Source organism: Ostrinia nubilalis, chromosome W (assembly GCF_963855985.1).
Source record: "Ostrinia nubilalis chromosome W, ilOstNubi1.1, whole genome shotgun sequence".
In the NCBI taxonomy this organism is placed as follows: Eukaryota; Metazoa; Arthropoda; class Insecta; order Lepidoptera; family Crambidae; genus Ostrinia; species Ostrinia nubilalis.
Window position 1 is genome coordinate 10,327,542 of NC_087118.1, and position 14,308 is coordinate 10,341,849.

The window sequence follows — 14,308 nt, forward strand, 5'->3', positions numbered from 1 at the left end:
TACTCTAGCCGTTTGGCGATCGTCGGTCGCACACCGACGTTCGCGATCGGGCCGTATCGAGCGCATAAGGCGCCCGATCAGTGGCGAACCCAACTAGAGGGTTGCCCACCGCGGTGTTGGACCAAATTCCAGCCTACGGCGGGCTCGCTCTAGTGGACCCGATCGAGGGGACTACGGACGCGGCCTGAGGGCGCCACGGTAGGCTCGGACCTCGGCTCAGGCCGTGTCCGGGGGACGGATAGGATGAGTATCCCATGCGCCGAGTGCCTCTTTTATAGGCGTTGGCGGTGATGCCACTCGATTTGAAATAAATCGGAACGGACTATCCTAATACGGCCTCTCCTGAACGTGCGCCGTCCCCGGCCGCATCTTCAAGAAGAGTTCCTCGAAGAGCTGGTGAAAGTCGGTGACAGAGCCTCAGCCGGGTCATCGTCATCACTCAGCGTGAGATCCGCCCGCAGTATGTCCTCAGGCGTGTCTTGCGTGGAGTCTCCTGAAGAGCCGGTGAAAGTTGGTGACACAGCTGCAGCCGGGTCATCGTCATCACTCAGCGCGAGATCTGCCCGAAGTATCTCCTCAGGCGTATCTTGTGTACTCTCGTAGTCAGCATGGGATGTCGAAGGGCCAGCCTCAACATCGTCATCATCACCCTCATAGCCTGTAGATGTAAAATAAATTATGACTTACAAAGCAGTCTCACAACATGTGCCTATTCATTCATTCCTCACACATACAAGGCCCTCTTTCAGTAATACACACAAGCTTAGCTATTTCGTCAACTGCACTAACGCTTCATACTTCCAAAGAATTCCATACACACGTGTCACTCATTCTCATACTCCTATCTGTACGTACAGACCCCATAATAACCACAAAGACTGCAAGGCAGTCTACGTACTGAAAAGTACGTCTGCAAGGCCGAAGCCCCTACGCACTGAAAAGTACGTCTGCAAGGCCGAAGCCCCTACGCACTAAAAAGTACGTCTGCAAGGCCGAAGCCCCTACGCACTGAAAAGTACGTCTGCAAGGCTGAAGCCCCTACGCACTAAAAAGTACGTCTGCAAGGCCGAAGCCCCTACGCACTAAAAAGTACGTCTGCAAGGCAGCATCTCTGATGCATGCCCCATGGCACTGGCTGATGAACCCTCTCAGCCCGGTGCGCAAAGCGTGATCATTCGCCTCACACACGCTCACACTCGGCCATACAAAGCAAGTTGAAACATAGGAGTGTTAGACAGTCTCACAACTTACTTTCGAAAAAGGCAGCGCAACTCTCAGGGCACCACTCTCCTTTCCAAGGCACCATATATTGGGCCGCTGCTTGGGTGGTCTTGCCACGCGCGCCGCTTAAAAGCTTTAACTCGTATCGCCCGCTTGGTAAGACCTTGACCACGCGGTAAGGGCCTCGCATGCCCGAGTCAAGCTTTCCAACTGATTGGGAGTATTTAATTACAAAGATCTGATCGCCCAGTCTGAATACTCTTGGAGGGTTCCGATGACGATTAACACGAGAGTCCTGCTGATCTTTGTTTTTCTTAAGCAGGTCCTTGGCTCGGCTCCTACTGATCTCCCTAATTGCCTGATGATTGGGGCTGTTGTTTTCAACAGCAACATCACGGATCAGCGCACGAATGACAGGAGTGGTAGTATCAGTTCCGATTAACAAAAACAATGCTGAAACTTGAGTGGTTTTCTGTTTAGTTATGTTAAGAACTAACTGAATTTTTCGCAAAGCCTCGGACCAGGCTGAGTCTTTGTTATAACTTTCAACACGAATCAGGTTGAGGACGGTCCGTACATAACGCTCAGCTTGACCATTTGCATGGTGCATCTCTGGCGTTATGTAGTGGATGTCACATCCTAATTCGGATATCCAGTTAGTAAAGCTAGACGCTTCAAACATACGCCCTCGGTCACAAACTAACAATTTTGGTGTACCAAACAATGAGATTGCATCATTTAGGACGCGTTTCAGTTCATTTGTATCTTGTCGATACATTGGAAAAAGCATACAAAACTTTGTGAATGCGTCAACTAGTATTAGGACAAACTTGTAGCCATTCGATTCCGGCAACGGCCCTAGCGCATCAACATGAACACTATTGAAGGGGACATCTGACTTTTCCCAGGAAGTAATGGGTTGATGAGGAGCTCGTGGGACTCGTTTTTTTGAAATGCAGATAAGGCAATGTGAGGTATACTTTTGAACAAAGGGCCTAAGGCCCGGAAACCAAAAGTGTTTCAGTATGAGATCCAAAGTCTTGTCCGCTCCAATATGTTCATGTTCATCATGAAAAATGCGTAACAATCTCAGGCGATGTCCTTTAGGGACGAAACATAATAAGCGTGACTCTTCACCTACGGGTGAATAACGGTAGTACAAAAGATCGTTTTGACACACATATCGGCGTGAGTCAAGGAGCCCATCTCTAAGCTTTTGAATTAAATCCTGGGTCTCATTGTCAGCGTTTTGGGCCATTTGTGCCCAATTTAAAGGTCGATCAATATGATTGACTTGCATCGCTGGTAGATTTCTGCTCAAATAATCTGCATGACCCATCATGGAGCCTTTTCTATATTCGATGGTGAAGTTAAAATCTTGCAGATAAATCCACCAGCGAGCAACCCGCGGAAGCAGATCGATTCGGTGGCTTTCAGGGCATTGCAGTCGGTTACGATTTTGAAAGTTACGCCGATCAGATAATGCCGAAAATGCTGCAATGCTCTGACAACCGCCAACGTCTCGAGCTCGTACGAGTGGTATCTGCTTTCTGCGCCTTGAGTAACTTTGCTGAAATAAGCTACCACGCGTTTGTTACCATCAGAGTGTACCTGCATTAGCACAGCCCCATATCCAGCACTACTCGCGTCGGTGTGCAGCTCAACCGGTAAGTTAGGATCAAAAATTGCAAGTATTGGCTCACTCGTCAATTGCGTTATGAGATATTGGCGGACTTCCTCCTGTTCTGGTCCCCAAGTGAATTTGACGTCTTTCTTTGTAAGACGTGAGATACTTGCAGTTTTTGTCGCATAGTCTTTAATGTAACGCCGAAAATACCCAGCCAGACCCAAAAATTGACGCACTTGTTTAACATTCGTCGGAGTAGGTGCATTTACAAGCGCTTCAATCTTTCGGGGGCTCGGCCTGACCTGACCATGGCTAATGACGCGACCTAGGTACTCTACTTCGCTGCTCAGAAAGGAACACTTTTGAAGATTAATCGAAAATCCAGCATCGATAAGAGTAGTTAACACTTCCCGCAACAAAGCTATGCCGTCACTAACTGTCATGCTTGGAATGAGTACATCATCAATGTATACTAAGACGTGCCCTGATTCGATCAACTTTCGAAGCGTGTTGTTGATAATTCGTTGGTAAACTGTTGGTGAATTACATAGTCCGAATGGCATTTTGACGTACTCATAATGTGACTCCGGAGTAACAAACCCAGTCTTGTGTATTGAGTCTTCATCTATTGGTATCTGATGAAAACCTGACGCCATGTCCAGGCTGGTGAAGAATTTCGAGCATCCAAGGCGGTCAATGTGATCTTCGATCAATGGAAGCGGATATCTGTCTTTTATAGTAATGCGATTGAGTGCTCGAAAGTCCACACACATCCTGTCTGTGCCATCTTTCTTTTTAACCAGAATGATTGGGCTTGCATACTCGGAGTCAGATTCCCTGATAATGTTCTTGTCCAATAAATCCTTCACAATATCGCGAACCTTAAGTTTCTCCTGATATGACAAATGGTAGGGGTGATAGGCTACTGGAACCTCACTTGTTAAGTTTATTTTCATTTTGCCTGTTTTTACCGTAGTAGTAGCCGTGCCAGTTATCAAAAACGAAGAGAAATCGTTTATTACGGTCATCAAAGAGTCCAGTTCTTCACCTTGAAGAGGCGTGTTGACCTTATTAGGCTCTTTGATATTAACAGAGTTAACGTTTAGGATCGTATTGGATGAATGCGTCAAGTATTGTTGATCTTTCGTCCTCACAAAAGTTACACCATCCCTATTTAGGACGTCGGTTCCGATAATGATTGGCGTATTCATGCAAGAGGCAGGTACTACCACAAAATCTATATCCAGAGCAATATTGCTGAACTCAACTGTGAGTGTGAAATATTCGTGAGCAATAATCTCATTATCACTTATTCCCTTAAGAACGCAGTGAATTTGTTTCTTTGAACAAGAAAAGTGTTTAAGTACCGCCGAAGATATTAACGAAACGTTCAAAGCTCCGCTATCTATCAAAACGTCTACCGGTATACCCTGTATCACTGCTGTACACACGTCATTATTTTTTGTTGACTTAGAAAGTTCTTTGCATAAGTTGACTTTGCGTTGATTATTATTTTGGCCTTCAGATCGAGCTTTGGCGAAACAATCACTCTCCCTATGTCCTAGCTTCTTGCAGAAACTACACGTTATTTTTGACTGAGTTTCAGGAACCTTACGCTTTTTAGGGCAGTTTGAGCTTATATGACCAGTCTGGCCGCAGTTAAAACATTTATTTTCACTACGATTGGTATTTCGTTTTCTAAAAACATTATGAGAAGGTCAATTGTCTTTGCTACAGCCAGGCTTGACATAAATAGCTAAAAACGAGACTAAGTTTTCTGTCGTGAGGTTGGCGTTCGCAGCCGCAGCCCTCACTTGCGCATCGTTAATACCGCGTATCACTATTTGAACCATAAGTTCCTCACTAATACCTTTAACTATGCGCAGGCGCAGTAGTGATCGTCGTGCGTATTCAGCGTAAGTAGTAAACTTGTCAGAAGAAGTATTCATGACATCGAAAAGTGTTTGAGCGTAGTCTATTTTGGGAGGACAAAGCGACTTAAATTCTTTCACAAAATTAGACCAAGAACGATCACTATTAGCCCATTCGTTTAGCCATAATTTGGCATCCCCTTTTAAACAATTAGCAACGCGCGACAGACACTCTGAGTCTTCCCAGTGGTTAGCTAACCTAGCTCGCTCCACCTCATCGCACCACACCTCAAAATTATTAACGGCAGGATCAAAATTTGACACATAGTAATTTTGTGATTTTACTCGATTTATTGCAATAAGTGCGTCTGCCAAGGCTTGTGTGGCACTGGCTGACGAAGTGTCGTTATTATGTTGAGGTGTGCTGGCATGAGCAATTGGAAACTGGGTTTGAGACATGCTCGCGTTACTCTCCTCAATCGCATTCAATCGCGCAATTATCGAACCTAACGCCTGTTTCATCGAGTTATCCGGGGTATGCGATCGAGATCTAACATGACGGGACGCAGGACGACGCGACCGCGAGCGGTGTTTATGTCTATGGCCTCGGCGCGATTTGCTACGAGTGCGCCTGGCCTTACGACGCGACGTTTCACTGGAGTCCGACCTCTCACGCAAACGGGACGATCGTGGCATTATAACAAACACAAAGTAGGCTGTTCAAATTCCGCATAATTAACGGAGAAATCAAACGTACTTGTGGGCACAGGCCTATCCCACTTCTGATTTTAGGAACCAGAAGCGGGTAGCATTAAAAAAAAAACAACAAATAACAAACTAAAATAACATTTACTCAAAATAATGATTTTACAAAGAAATTGGAATCAAATCAAACAGCCACTAATTTACACAAAAATAATCACCACCAAAAATAATGAAAAGATACGACTTACTGCAAATCGGGCCGATCACCAATCCAACAACCTCACCGCTCGGAGTCGCTCGGGCAAATGAGTGTCCCTTTTTTTTTTTTTTGAAGGGACGCGCGCTGGTAGCTTGAGGAGCTTTTCCAGCTTCACCGGGCAGAGTGGCGAGTACAGAAGGTACTCTAGCCGTTTGGCGATCGTCGGTCGCACACCGACGTTCGCGATCGGGCCGTATCGAGCGCATAAGGCGCCCGATCAGTGGCGAACCCAACTAGAGGGTTGCCCACCGCGGTGTTGGACCAAAGTCCAGCCTACGGCGGGCTCACTCTAGTGGGCCCGATCGAGGGGACTACGGACGCGGCCTGAGGGCGCCACGGTAGGCTCGGACCTCGGCTCAGGCCGTGTCCGGGGGACAGATAGGGGAGAACCGGCCCGGTACATGTCTGTACCGTCCGAAATGGAAAGCAGGGCCTCGTACTCGCCGGCGAGTACGGTGTAACGAGCTACTGTGTTGTGGAGTAGTTGGCGTGCTTAAGGCAGTGATGTCTGTGTTCAGAAATTCGGTAATAGGATCGTCCGGGTCGTCTAGGACATGCCTAGGTCGTCGGTATTGGGCAGCGACATCTTTCTGGGGTGTATACGTGGCGGCGCTAACGATAAGAGGGTTCTTGTGGTTGATCGCTTTATTAAAGTAGCGGGGAGAGGCTTCTTTCATAAAGTGATCAATCGATGGGATCTCGAAATCTCTATGGAGATTCGTGTTACGCACGAACCACGGGGCATCCGCGGCTCGGCGTAAGAATTTGTTTTGGAGGGTCTGGAATTTCTTAAGGTCTGTGCAGGAAGTGTGAGCAAACACCGGACTGGCGTAAGTCAACACTGGACGGATGCAGGTTTTGTAAATTGTCAACTTATTTCTAAGTGACAATTTACTTTTCCTTCCAACTAGGTGGTAGAGTCGGTGGATGTAGTGGTTCGCACGGCTCAAGACGCGTCTGAGGTGCGGAGCGAACGATAATCTCTGGTCGAGGGTGACACCTAAGTACTTGGCCTCACTTTTCCAAGGAATAGTTTGGTCAAATAAGGTGAGATGGGTGGGGACATTAGGACGAGTGCGAACCGGAGGACGTTTCGCAGACAAAGCCCTAGAAAAGTACACTGCTGCACTTTTTTCGGGATTTACCTCGATACGCCACTTCCTGAACCATTCGCCTAATTGTGTGACTGCGCGTTGGAGCGCCAAGATGACGTAATTCCGATTACGTCCGGACTTGTAGAGTGCGGTGTCGTCCGCAAAGAGGGCTAAATCCGTATGCGGATATTTGGGGATGTCATTGACGTACAATGAAAAGAGGATGGGCGAGAGCACGGAGCCCTGGGGGACTCCGGCTCTTATGGGGCGGGGGGAGGAGAGGGAGCCATCTACTCGGTAACGAAAGGTGCGATTCGATAAAAAGTCACGTAAGATGTGCACGAGACTGTCCGGCACACCGAGTTCGTAAAGCTTGTAAATCAAGCCGTTGTGCCAGACTTTATCGAATGCCTTCGCTACGTCGAAGAATAACACTCCTGTCCCTACGGGTGGCTTAGCAGTGAGGCCGCTAAGTATGTGCTCCGTTAAGCGGTGCACCTGTTGTACGCAGGAATGTGAGGCGCGGAAGCCAAACTGTTCGTTTATTAAGAGATTATTAGAAAAAACATAATCTCTTAATCGAGAAACAATTATACGTTCGTATAACTTACCCATGGTCTTTAAGAGACTGATGGGTCTGTAGCTTGTGGGGTCAGCCAGTTTCTTACCGGGCTTCGGAATGCCAATGACTTCTGCCTCTTTCCACGCGTCGGGAAAGATGCAGTGAGACATGGCCGCGTTGAAAATAGCAACTAAGAGGTATACTAGGGGGGCGGGCAGGGCGCGTAAGACTCTATTAGAGATACGGTCCGGGCCGGGGGCTTTGTTGGGACGGAAACCTTTGATTATCGTTCGCACCTCGTCGATGTTAGTCGGGTCTAGGGTTGTGGTCGGAGGGAGGGCGGCTCTACGTTCGACTTCGCTGTCCACCATGCGGAGGTGGGCAGAGTCTACTGGGAGGGTACTGGGGGAGCACTGTGCTTCTAGACTGTCGGCTAGACATTCGGCTTTGGCGTCGTCGTCAAACGCAAGCGTTTGATCGGGACGTAAAAGCGGTGGCGTGGACGCTACGGTGTCAGACTTAAAGGCTCTCGTCAACTTCCAATAGGCTTGGTGAGATGGCGAGATTTCTTTAAGTAGATCACCCCACTGATTGTTACGGAGTTCCGCGATACGAGCCTTGACAGCGCGCTGTAAGGAACGTAGGCGGGCTCTGTTTTCCTCGGTTGGATAAGCGTCATAATCGCGAGTGGCTGCGTTCTTTGCCCTCAATAGCTCTCGCGCGTCGTCCGGCAACCTGAGACGGTGGTTAGCCATCGCAGGCACTTGCCTAGACGAGTCGCCGATGGCGACCGAGATGTGATTAGTGAGGGCATCGATCGCGTGAATAGTTTCGTGAGGCGAAACTATATCGTCGGGGATTGAGGACAGTTGTGGGCTCTGACAGTTCCCAAATTTTACCTTGAGTTTGTCCCAGTCCACAACTGTCTTCATAGTGGGTGTAGACTCAGGAGAGCCTAGTTGGAGTACGACCGGGCGATGGTCAGAAGTGAGCGCGTGCATGGTTTCTATAGAATGTAGGCGGAGGCCTATATTCTTTAGAATTGCCACGTCAAGAATGTCGGGCCGATGCTCGACATTTTAAGGATAGTGAGTGGGCGTCATAGGGACTAAGATGTCAAAAATGAGTTCCTCAGAGAGTTCGCTTAGCATCATGCCGTTGGCAGTGGATGTTACGCAACCCCAATGAGTGTGTTTGCTATTAAAGTCGCCGCCAAGAATGACTGCACTATTCATAGCAAACAGGGCCTCAAAGTCGCTCCTTAGGGGAGTCTTGTTCGGGGAGAGGTAAACCGAGCCGATGAGAATGGGCTCGTGTCCAGTCATGGCTAGCCGACAGAGTGAGACTTCTAGGTTAGAGAGAGAAGGGGGATCGACTAAAGCACAGTGCAGAGAACGCTTATAGTAAATAAGCGTGCCGCCGCCACGTGTGGGCCTATCGTGTCTAACGATATTGTAGTTCGCTATCCTAGGATTGCGAATAGAGGGTGTTAGGAGGGTCTCTTGAACCAGAAAGATGTCGACCTGGTGGTCGGTAAGGAACTGAGTAACCTCGTCCTTCTGCTGTCTAAGACCGTTAGCGTTGCAAAAAGCTAAGGTGATTGACCGGGGTTTGATCCTAGCGGTGGGATTAGCCATTACGGAGCGTGGAAAGAAGAGATAGCGTAGCAGAAGTCTACGTGTTCGGCGAGGATAGATAACCTATCCATGATGTTGCCTTCGCCATTAGTCGCGCGCAGTTTTGCGGCGATCACAAACATCTCGCCGACATTAATTTGGCCAAAGAAGTCTCTGACCAATTTAATGTCAGCCGCAGGTGAATGTGTAGGCTGGGGCTTGGCCTGAGGGGCCGGGACTTTGTGGGCCGGTGCCTTAGGGGCAGGGGGACTAGGGTTAGGCGCCTGATGGGTAGGTGCCTTTGGCGTAGCCTTAGGGGCTGGGTGGGGTTGAGGAGCCTGCTGGGGCGCGGGTGGGGCCACAGCTGTTTGGGCGGGTGCGGGAGTAAGGCTGGCTGCCTGGGTGTAGGCCAGAGGCCTAGCCCAAGCATTGGGCCTATTGGGACGGAGGCTAGGAGCCTCACTTGCTACCGCAAAGTTGCGAGTAGCATTGATCTGCCTGGGGGCAGAGGGGATGGGGGCACGCGGCTGAGTGCGTGGGGCCCGGGGACAACCGCGATAATTCGCAGGATGACCCTGGCTACCACACAGTATGCAGCTCGGTGGTTCGGTGGCTGTGGCCTTGTCACGGACACAGTCGGCTGTGCCGTGATCGCCTAGGCACTTGACGCACCTAGGACGGGCGTGACTATTACGGGCAGCGTGCCCGTAATGTTGGCAGCGGTGGCACTGGCCGGGAGCGCCGCGCTTTCGGGGTGGCTCAACTTTGAGCCCGGAGATGAAGCAAACCGATTTCAAATTGAAAATCGATTTCGCTTCATTGGAATAGTCCAAGACTACTTGGACAAGGTCAAAGTCAAAAGGTTCACGAGTACGAGTCCTGTACAGACGATGAACCTGTTTGACGGGGAAGTTTTGGGCCTTGAGGTCGGCCAAGATGGAGGCGGAGTCTAGCTCCTTGGGAATGCCACGGATAACAACCCGCAGCTCCCTTTCCTCCTCGCGGGGGAAAGTATGATAACCGATACGGTTTTCATCAAGGAAGCGTGTTAGGGCTCGGTGCTCGTCTGAGGTGGACAAAGACACCTTAATGCCTACATTGCACGACTTAGCGTGCGAGAAGTTGATGTGGCGCTCCTTGAGCGCGCCGGTAATCTTGTTCCAGGACGCCTTGTCCTGGACAAAGACTGGGGGGACTCTGGCAGTCCGCCCGGTGCTCGACTGCGAGCCGGAGGGTTGGGAGGATTGCGAGGGCTGAGAGAGGCCCGAGTTGGCCTTCAGCGCCTTCGCAGGGGGGGAAGGAGGGGGAGAGGCCGCGGATTTGCGGGTCCTCTTTGAACGACTGACAGTGGTGAAGCCACTGTCATCGGCGTCTGAGACATAGTCACATTCCATGTCCCTACTGGGAGCATGGGATTGGTGCTATATGGTAAGAGAGTGCTCGTTAGTGAGCGGAATTGGTAGCGGGGCCGAGTTAGGATCGCACATGGCGTCCTCGGGACATGATGGGGAAGCAGGCTCCTCATGGATGGAGCTTGCGAGGGTCTTTGCCCGTATGTGGGCTTTAAACCCGGAGAGGACCTCCGGGTGAGTGGCCCGGAGGAACTTTAGGAGTTCCTCCGTGTCCATGGCATGGAGTTGAGTTTCGCGACGCGTGAATCTACGCCGGTTCGCAAGTCGCAACCACCGAGAAGAGCCGGCAAGAAACTCGGTGGTTATAGCGGTGTGTAAGTCCCGCACAGTCGGTGTAAACCGTGCGGGGTGAGTGGGAAAAGTGTGCCCTAACCAATGTAACTACGCCGCAACGTAGCAACGCCGCGACGTAGGGTGAGTACCTACTCCTAGCAGTCCTTCAGGAGGGCCCCAGTCGCAAAAACAACCAGAGATACGCTCCTTCAGGGATGGAAAATAGGGAGGGGTAGGGGGGGTCACGCCCGGCAGTGAAAAGACTGTGAAACCGAGTGTCTCAAGGGCGAGGAGGAACGCCTCACCCTCTCAAACGTGCCTTCCAGGAGGCCAAGGTTCACAGCCTAATATACCGGCGGCGGCAGGAAATTTCAGCGCCTTGAAAAAGGCACTGTCGGTCGCTCCCAATCGAACCGAACCGCCTTTAGAAAGGCGTTTAACTACGCTTGTTCGTTATCACCGTTAGGTATCCCAAGCGTAGCCGCGGGCAAGCCACGTAATTGTGACAAAACACCACAGAAACAAGACTCGCAGAGCGAAGGCGATAAGCTCGAGGAACTCGGAACGCAGCGCATGCGAGCGGGCGGGCGAGGCGGAGCGCACGTCCGTACCGTGCGAGCGATGCGAAGCGAATGATGAGTGTCCCATGCGCCGAGTGCCTCTTTTATAGGCGTTGGCGGTGATGCCACTCGATTTGAAATAAATCGTAACGGACTATCCTAATAATACAGTATTAGAACAAACAGTCATGAAGTAAAAAAAGCAAAAGGAGTAAAAAAAAATGTAACCAATAAACTGAAATTTTCTGATTACACCAATGTTTTATCAACTGGTATAGAGTTACGAGGTAAAAATATTCTTTTTAAAACAATAAAGCATCAAATTTTTACCACAGAGCAAAACAAAGTGGCTTTGTCCCGAAAGGATGACAAACGTTTTATTACGAAAGATAATATTTCTACTATGTATATCCTGGGGACATTATTATATTACAGTTTAGTTAATATATTTTCTTTTTCTGAGACGAATTATTATTCATCAGAAATTCAGTTGCTTTTCGCCAAAATGTATTTACTAAGTGTATTAATTAATCTCACTAGTTAGTAAACTACTATGTATTCAAACCTATTTAGCCTAAAAAATATATTTAGGTACTGTGTAGATGTAGTGTAAGGGTACATTTTATTATTTTTATATGATTAAAGTTTAAAATAAATTAGCTAAACAGAAAGCCTAAGTATTTTATTTATATTTCTACCGTAAACAAGTAATGTTGTCTTGTCGTAATCTGATGATGACAAAATAATTCTGACACCCGAAATTGTTTTGTAGTTAGTTGTCACTTTTAGAAGAAATGTTAGTTGTACTTACGCTCCCATAGTAACATGCATTAAACAAGTCGTAACTTGTCCAATGTATAATGCTGATTAAGTATCATTTTACAGCATATGCACTGTATGCACTAAGCAAGTCGTAACTTGTCATCATCCTAAATATAATGCTGATTGTGAAGAAAATGTCTCTGGATACCTAATATCGTACACGTGCATTACTTACGTCAACCGTAAGAAGTGCAAAGTTAACAGTTTTTAATAAGCATCATTTTAGTAAATGAACAAAATTATTGTCTTATAAGCTGTTTCATGTTAAAACTCGAATTATTTCTGAGTAAACATTAATGCATGTGTTGACGAATGTTACCAGCTCATCAATTTTGTTAGAGGCAGGCATTACTTTTGTGCAGCATTTTTCGTCATTCGATAGTCGACCGCTGCGAAAGCCACTTGGTACTCACTACACTTATTTCAGTGACAAAACAAAAGAAATGGACAGTACGTTGGAACAATACGCTCAAGATCCTCTTGCTGGCTTTAATTCAATGTATCCAGAGCTAGCCAGACAACAGCTGGAACCAAAGAAAAAAAGAAGCAAACGTCCTGCTGAAACTCAGGAAAATCCTACGCCACCGAAGAAACAGTGTCTTCAAAGTGGATCAAATTATGTGTACAGCAATGAAACCAGGCGAGGTCTTCGACTCATCAGGATAGAAGTCGTGGACTTGGACGGTGCAGTTCAAAGTGATAGTGATAATGAAAAAATACTTTATAGTGCTCAATACATTGTTACTGACAATTTTAATCCAATTATGGAGCAAACGGAACATTTAATAACCAATATATGCAAAAAAATTTGTAATGATAATATTTAAAAATAAGTGACTTTTGTTTTTAAATTAAGTTTAAGTGTATAGGTGTACCAGAATCTCATGGCAAATAGGGAAAATAAACTTTGTTGAGAGCAATACTGGGGAAATTGGAATAAACGATCTTGATACTATTTAATTTTTTACTTTTATGACTTTAATATTAATGAACATGAAGTACGAATATACATTTTAGGTAGGTATGTGTATGAAGAATGTTGTTATAAATAAATCGTATATTACTTAAAGTAACTAATTTTAATATGCACCATACTTTTAACTTATCACTTCATTCAGAACTAGAAAACGATTCTAAGAACTCCACTTGCATTTCTTGTTCTTCAATAGATGATCAAGATAAAGAGGTATTGTAAATAAATTGTTCTTCCAACATTTCAATGGAGAAGTTTCCTGATGTTAAAAAAACTATATTTCTCTGAATTGGATTAAAATATATACCTACCAAAACTAAAAAGACGGTGAAGTCTTTTTTTAAATCGATCAAGAAATGTCTGGGAAATTAATTATTTAAATTACCTACATATTTTCGCGTGGAATTGGAACAGGCGGTGCCGTTCTTTTTGTGTAAATGGCCAGGTCTGGGATATTTAAAAAAAAGTTACAAAATTTTACTAAGAAAGAATCTTGAGTAACTTAAAAAAATAGAAATAGATTTAAAAAAAATATGGATCTGTCAACAGCACTGGATCAGGGGTGATTTACTGTTTGTACCCCGAATGACTGTCGTGAATACACCGATCAAAACGGCGTGAATAGTTATGCGCAACTTTAGGGCCCTGTAACTTATTTATTTGTAGAGATATTTTCATGATTCTTTCACAATTATTATTAGTTTTACTTATATTTATTTCAAGTTTATTTAAAAGAAAATAATTGGAAACTTCTCCATTATTCAATCTTGCTTGATGAAATCTTTTTCAATTTTCTTTACATGGTCATAACATTTTGACCATTCCTCTGCACCAATTTGTGAGATATACCTGAAAACATCGATAAAGCAGCTATTAAGTAAGAATAAAAAACATAACCCTCCTTCTGACGCAGTTGGGTAATAAGCTAAATGTATCAAACATTTCAGTCCAACTCACTGTCAACTCGACGGCGCGTTTAGAATCAAAGATTGACTTTGAATTATGCCTTATTTTACAATTCACATTGAAAACAATATGACTTGCTTGAGCTTTTTCGACTTTTTCACAAAAATAACAAATAGTCAAGAAGAGATTACAAAATTTTTGCAGCGACTGACAGATTTCATAATTTTCTTTGACAGGTGACAATTAAACCATAGACAATTGCCATATGAAAAACACACTTTTCCAATATTTTTGTTTGCCATGAGATTCTGGTAGACCTATAAGTAACTTGTTTTTATGTTTTAATAGGATAAGTAAAATAAGATATTTGTGTTTAGTTAAGTTATTGATAAAATTAAATTGATTTA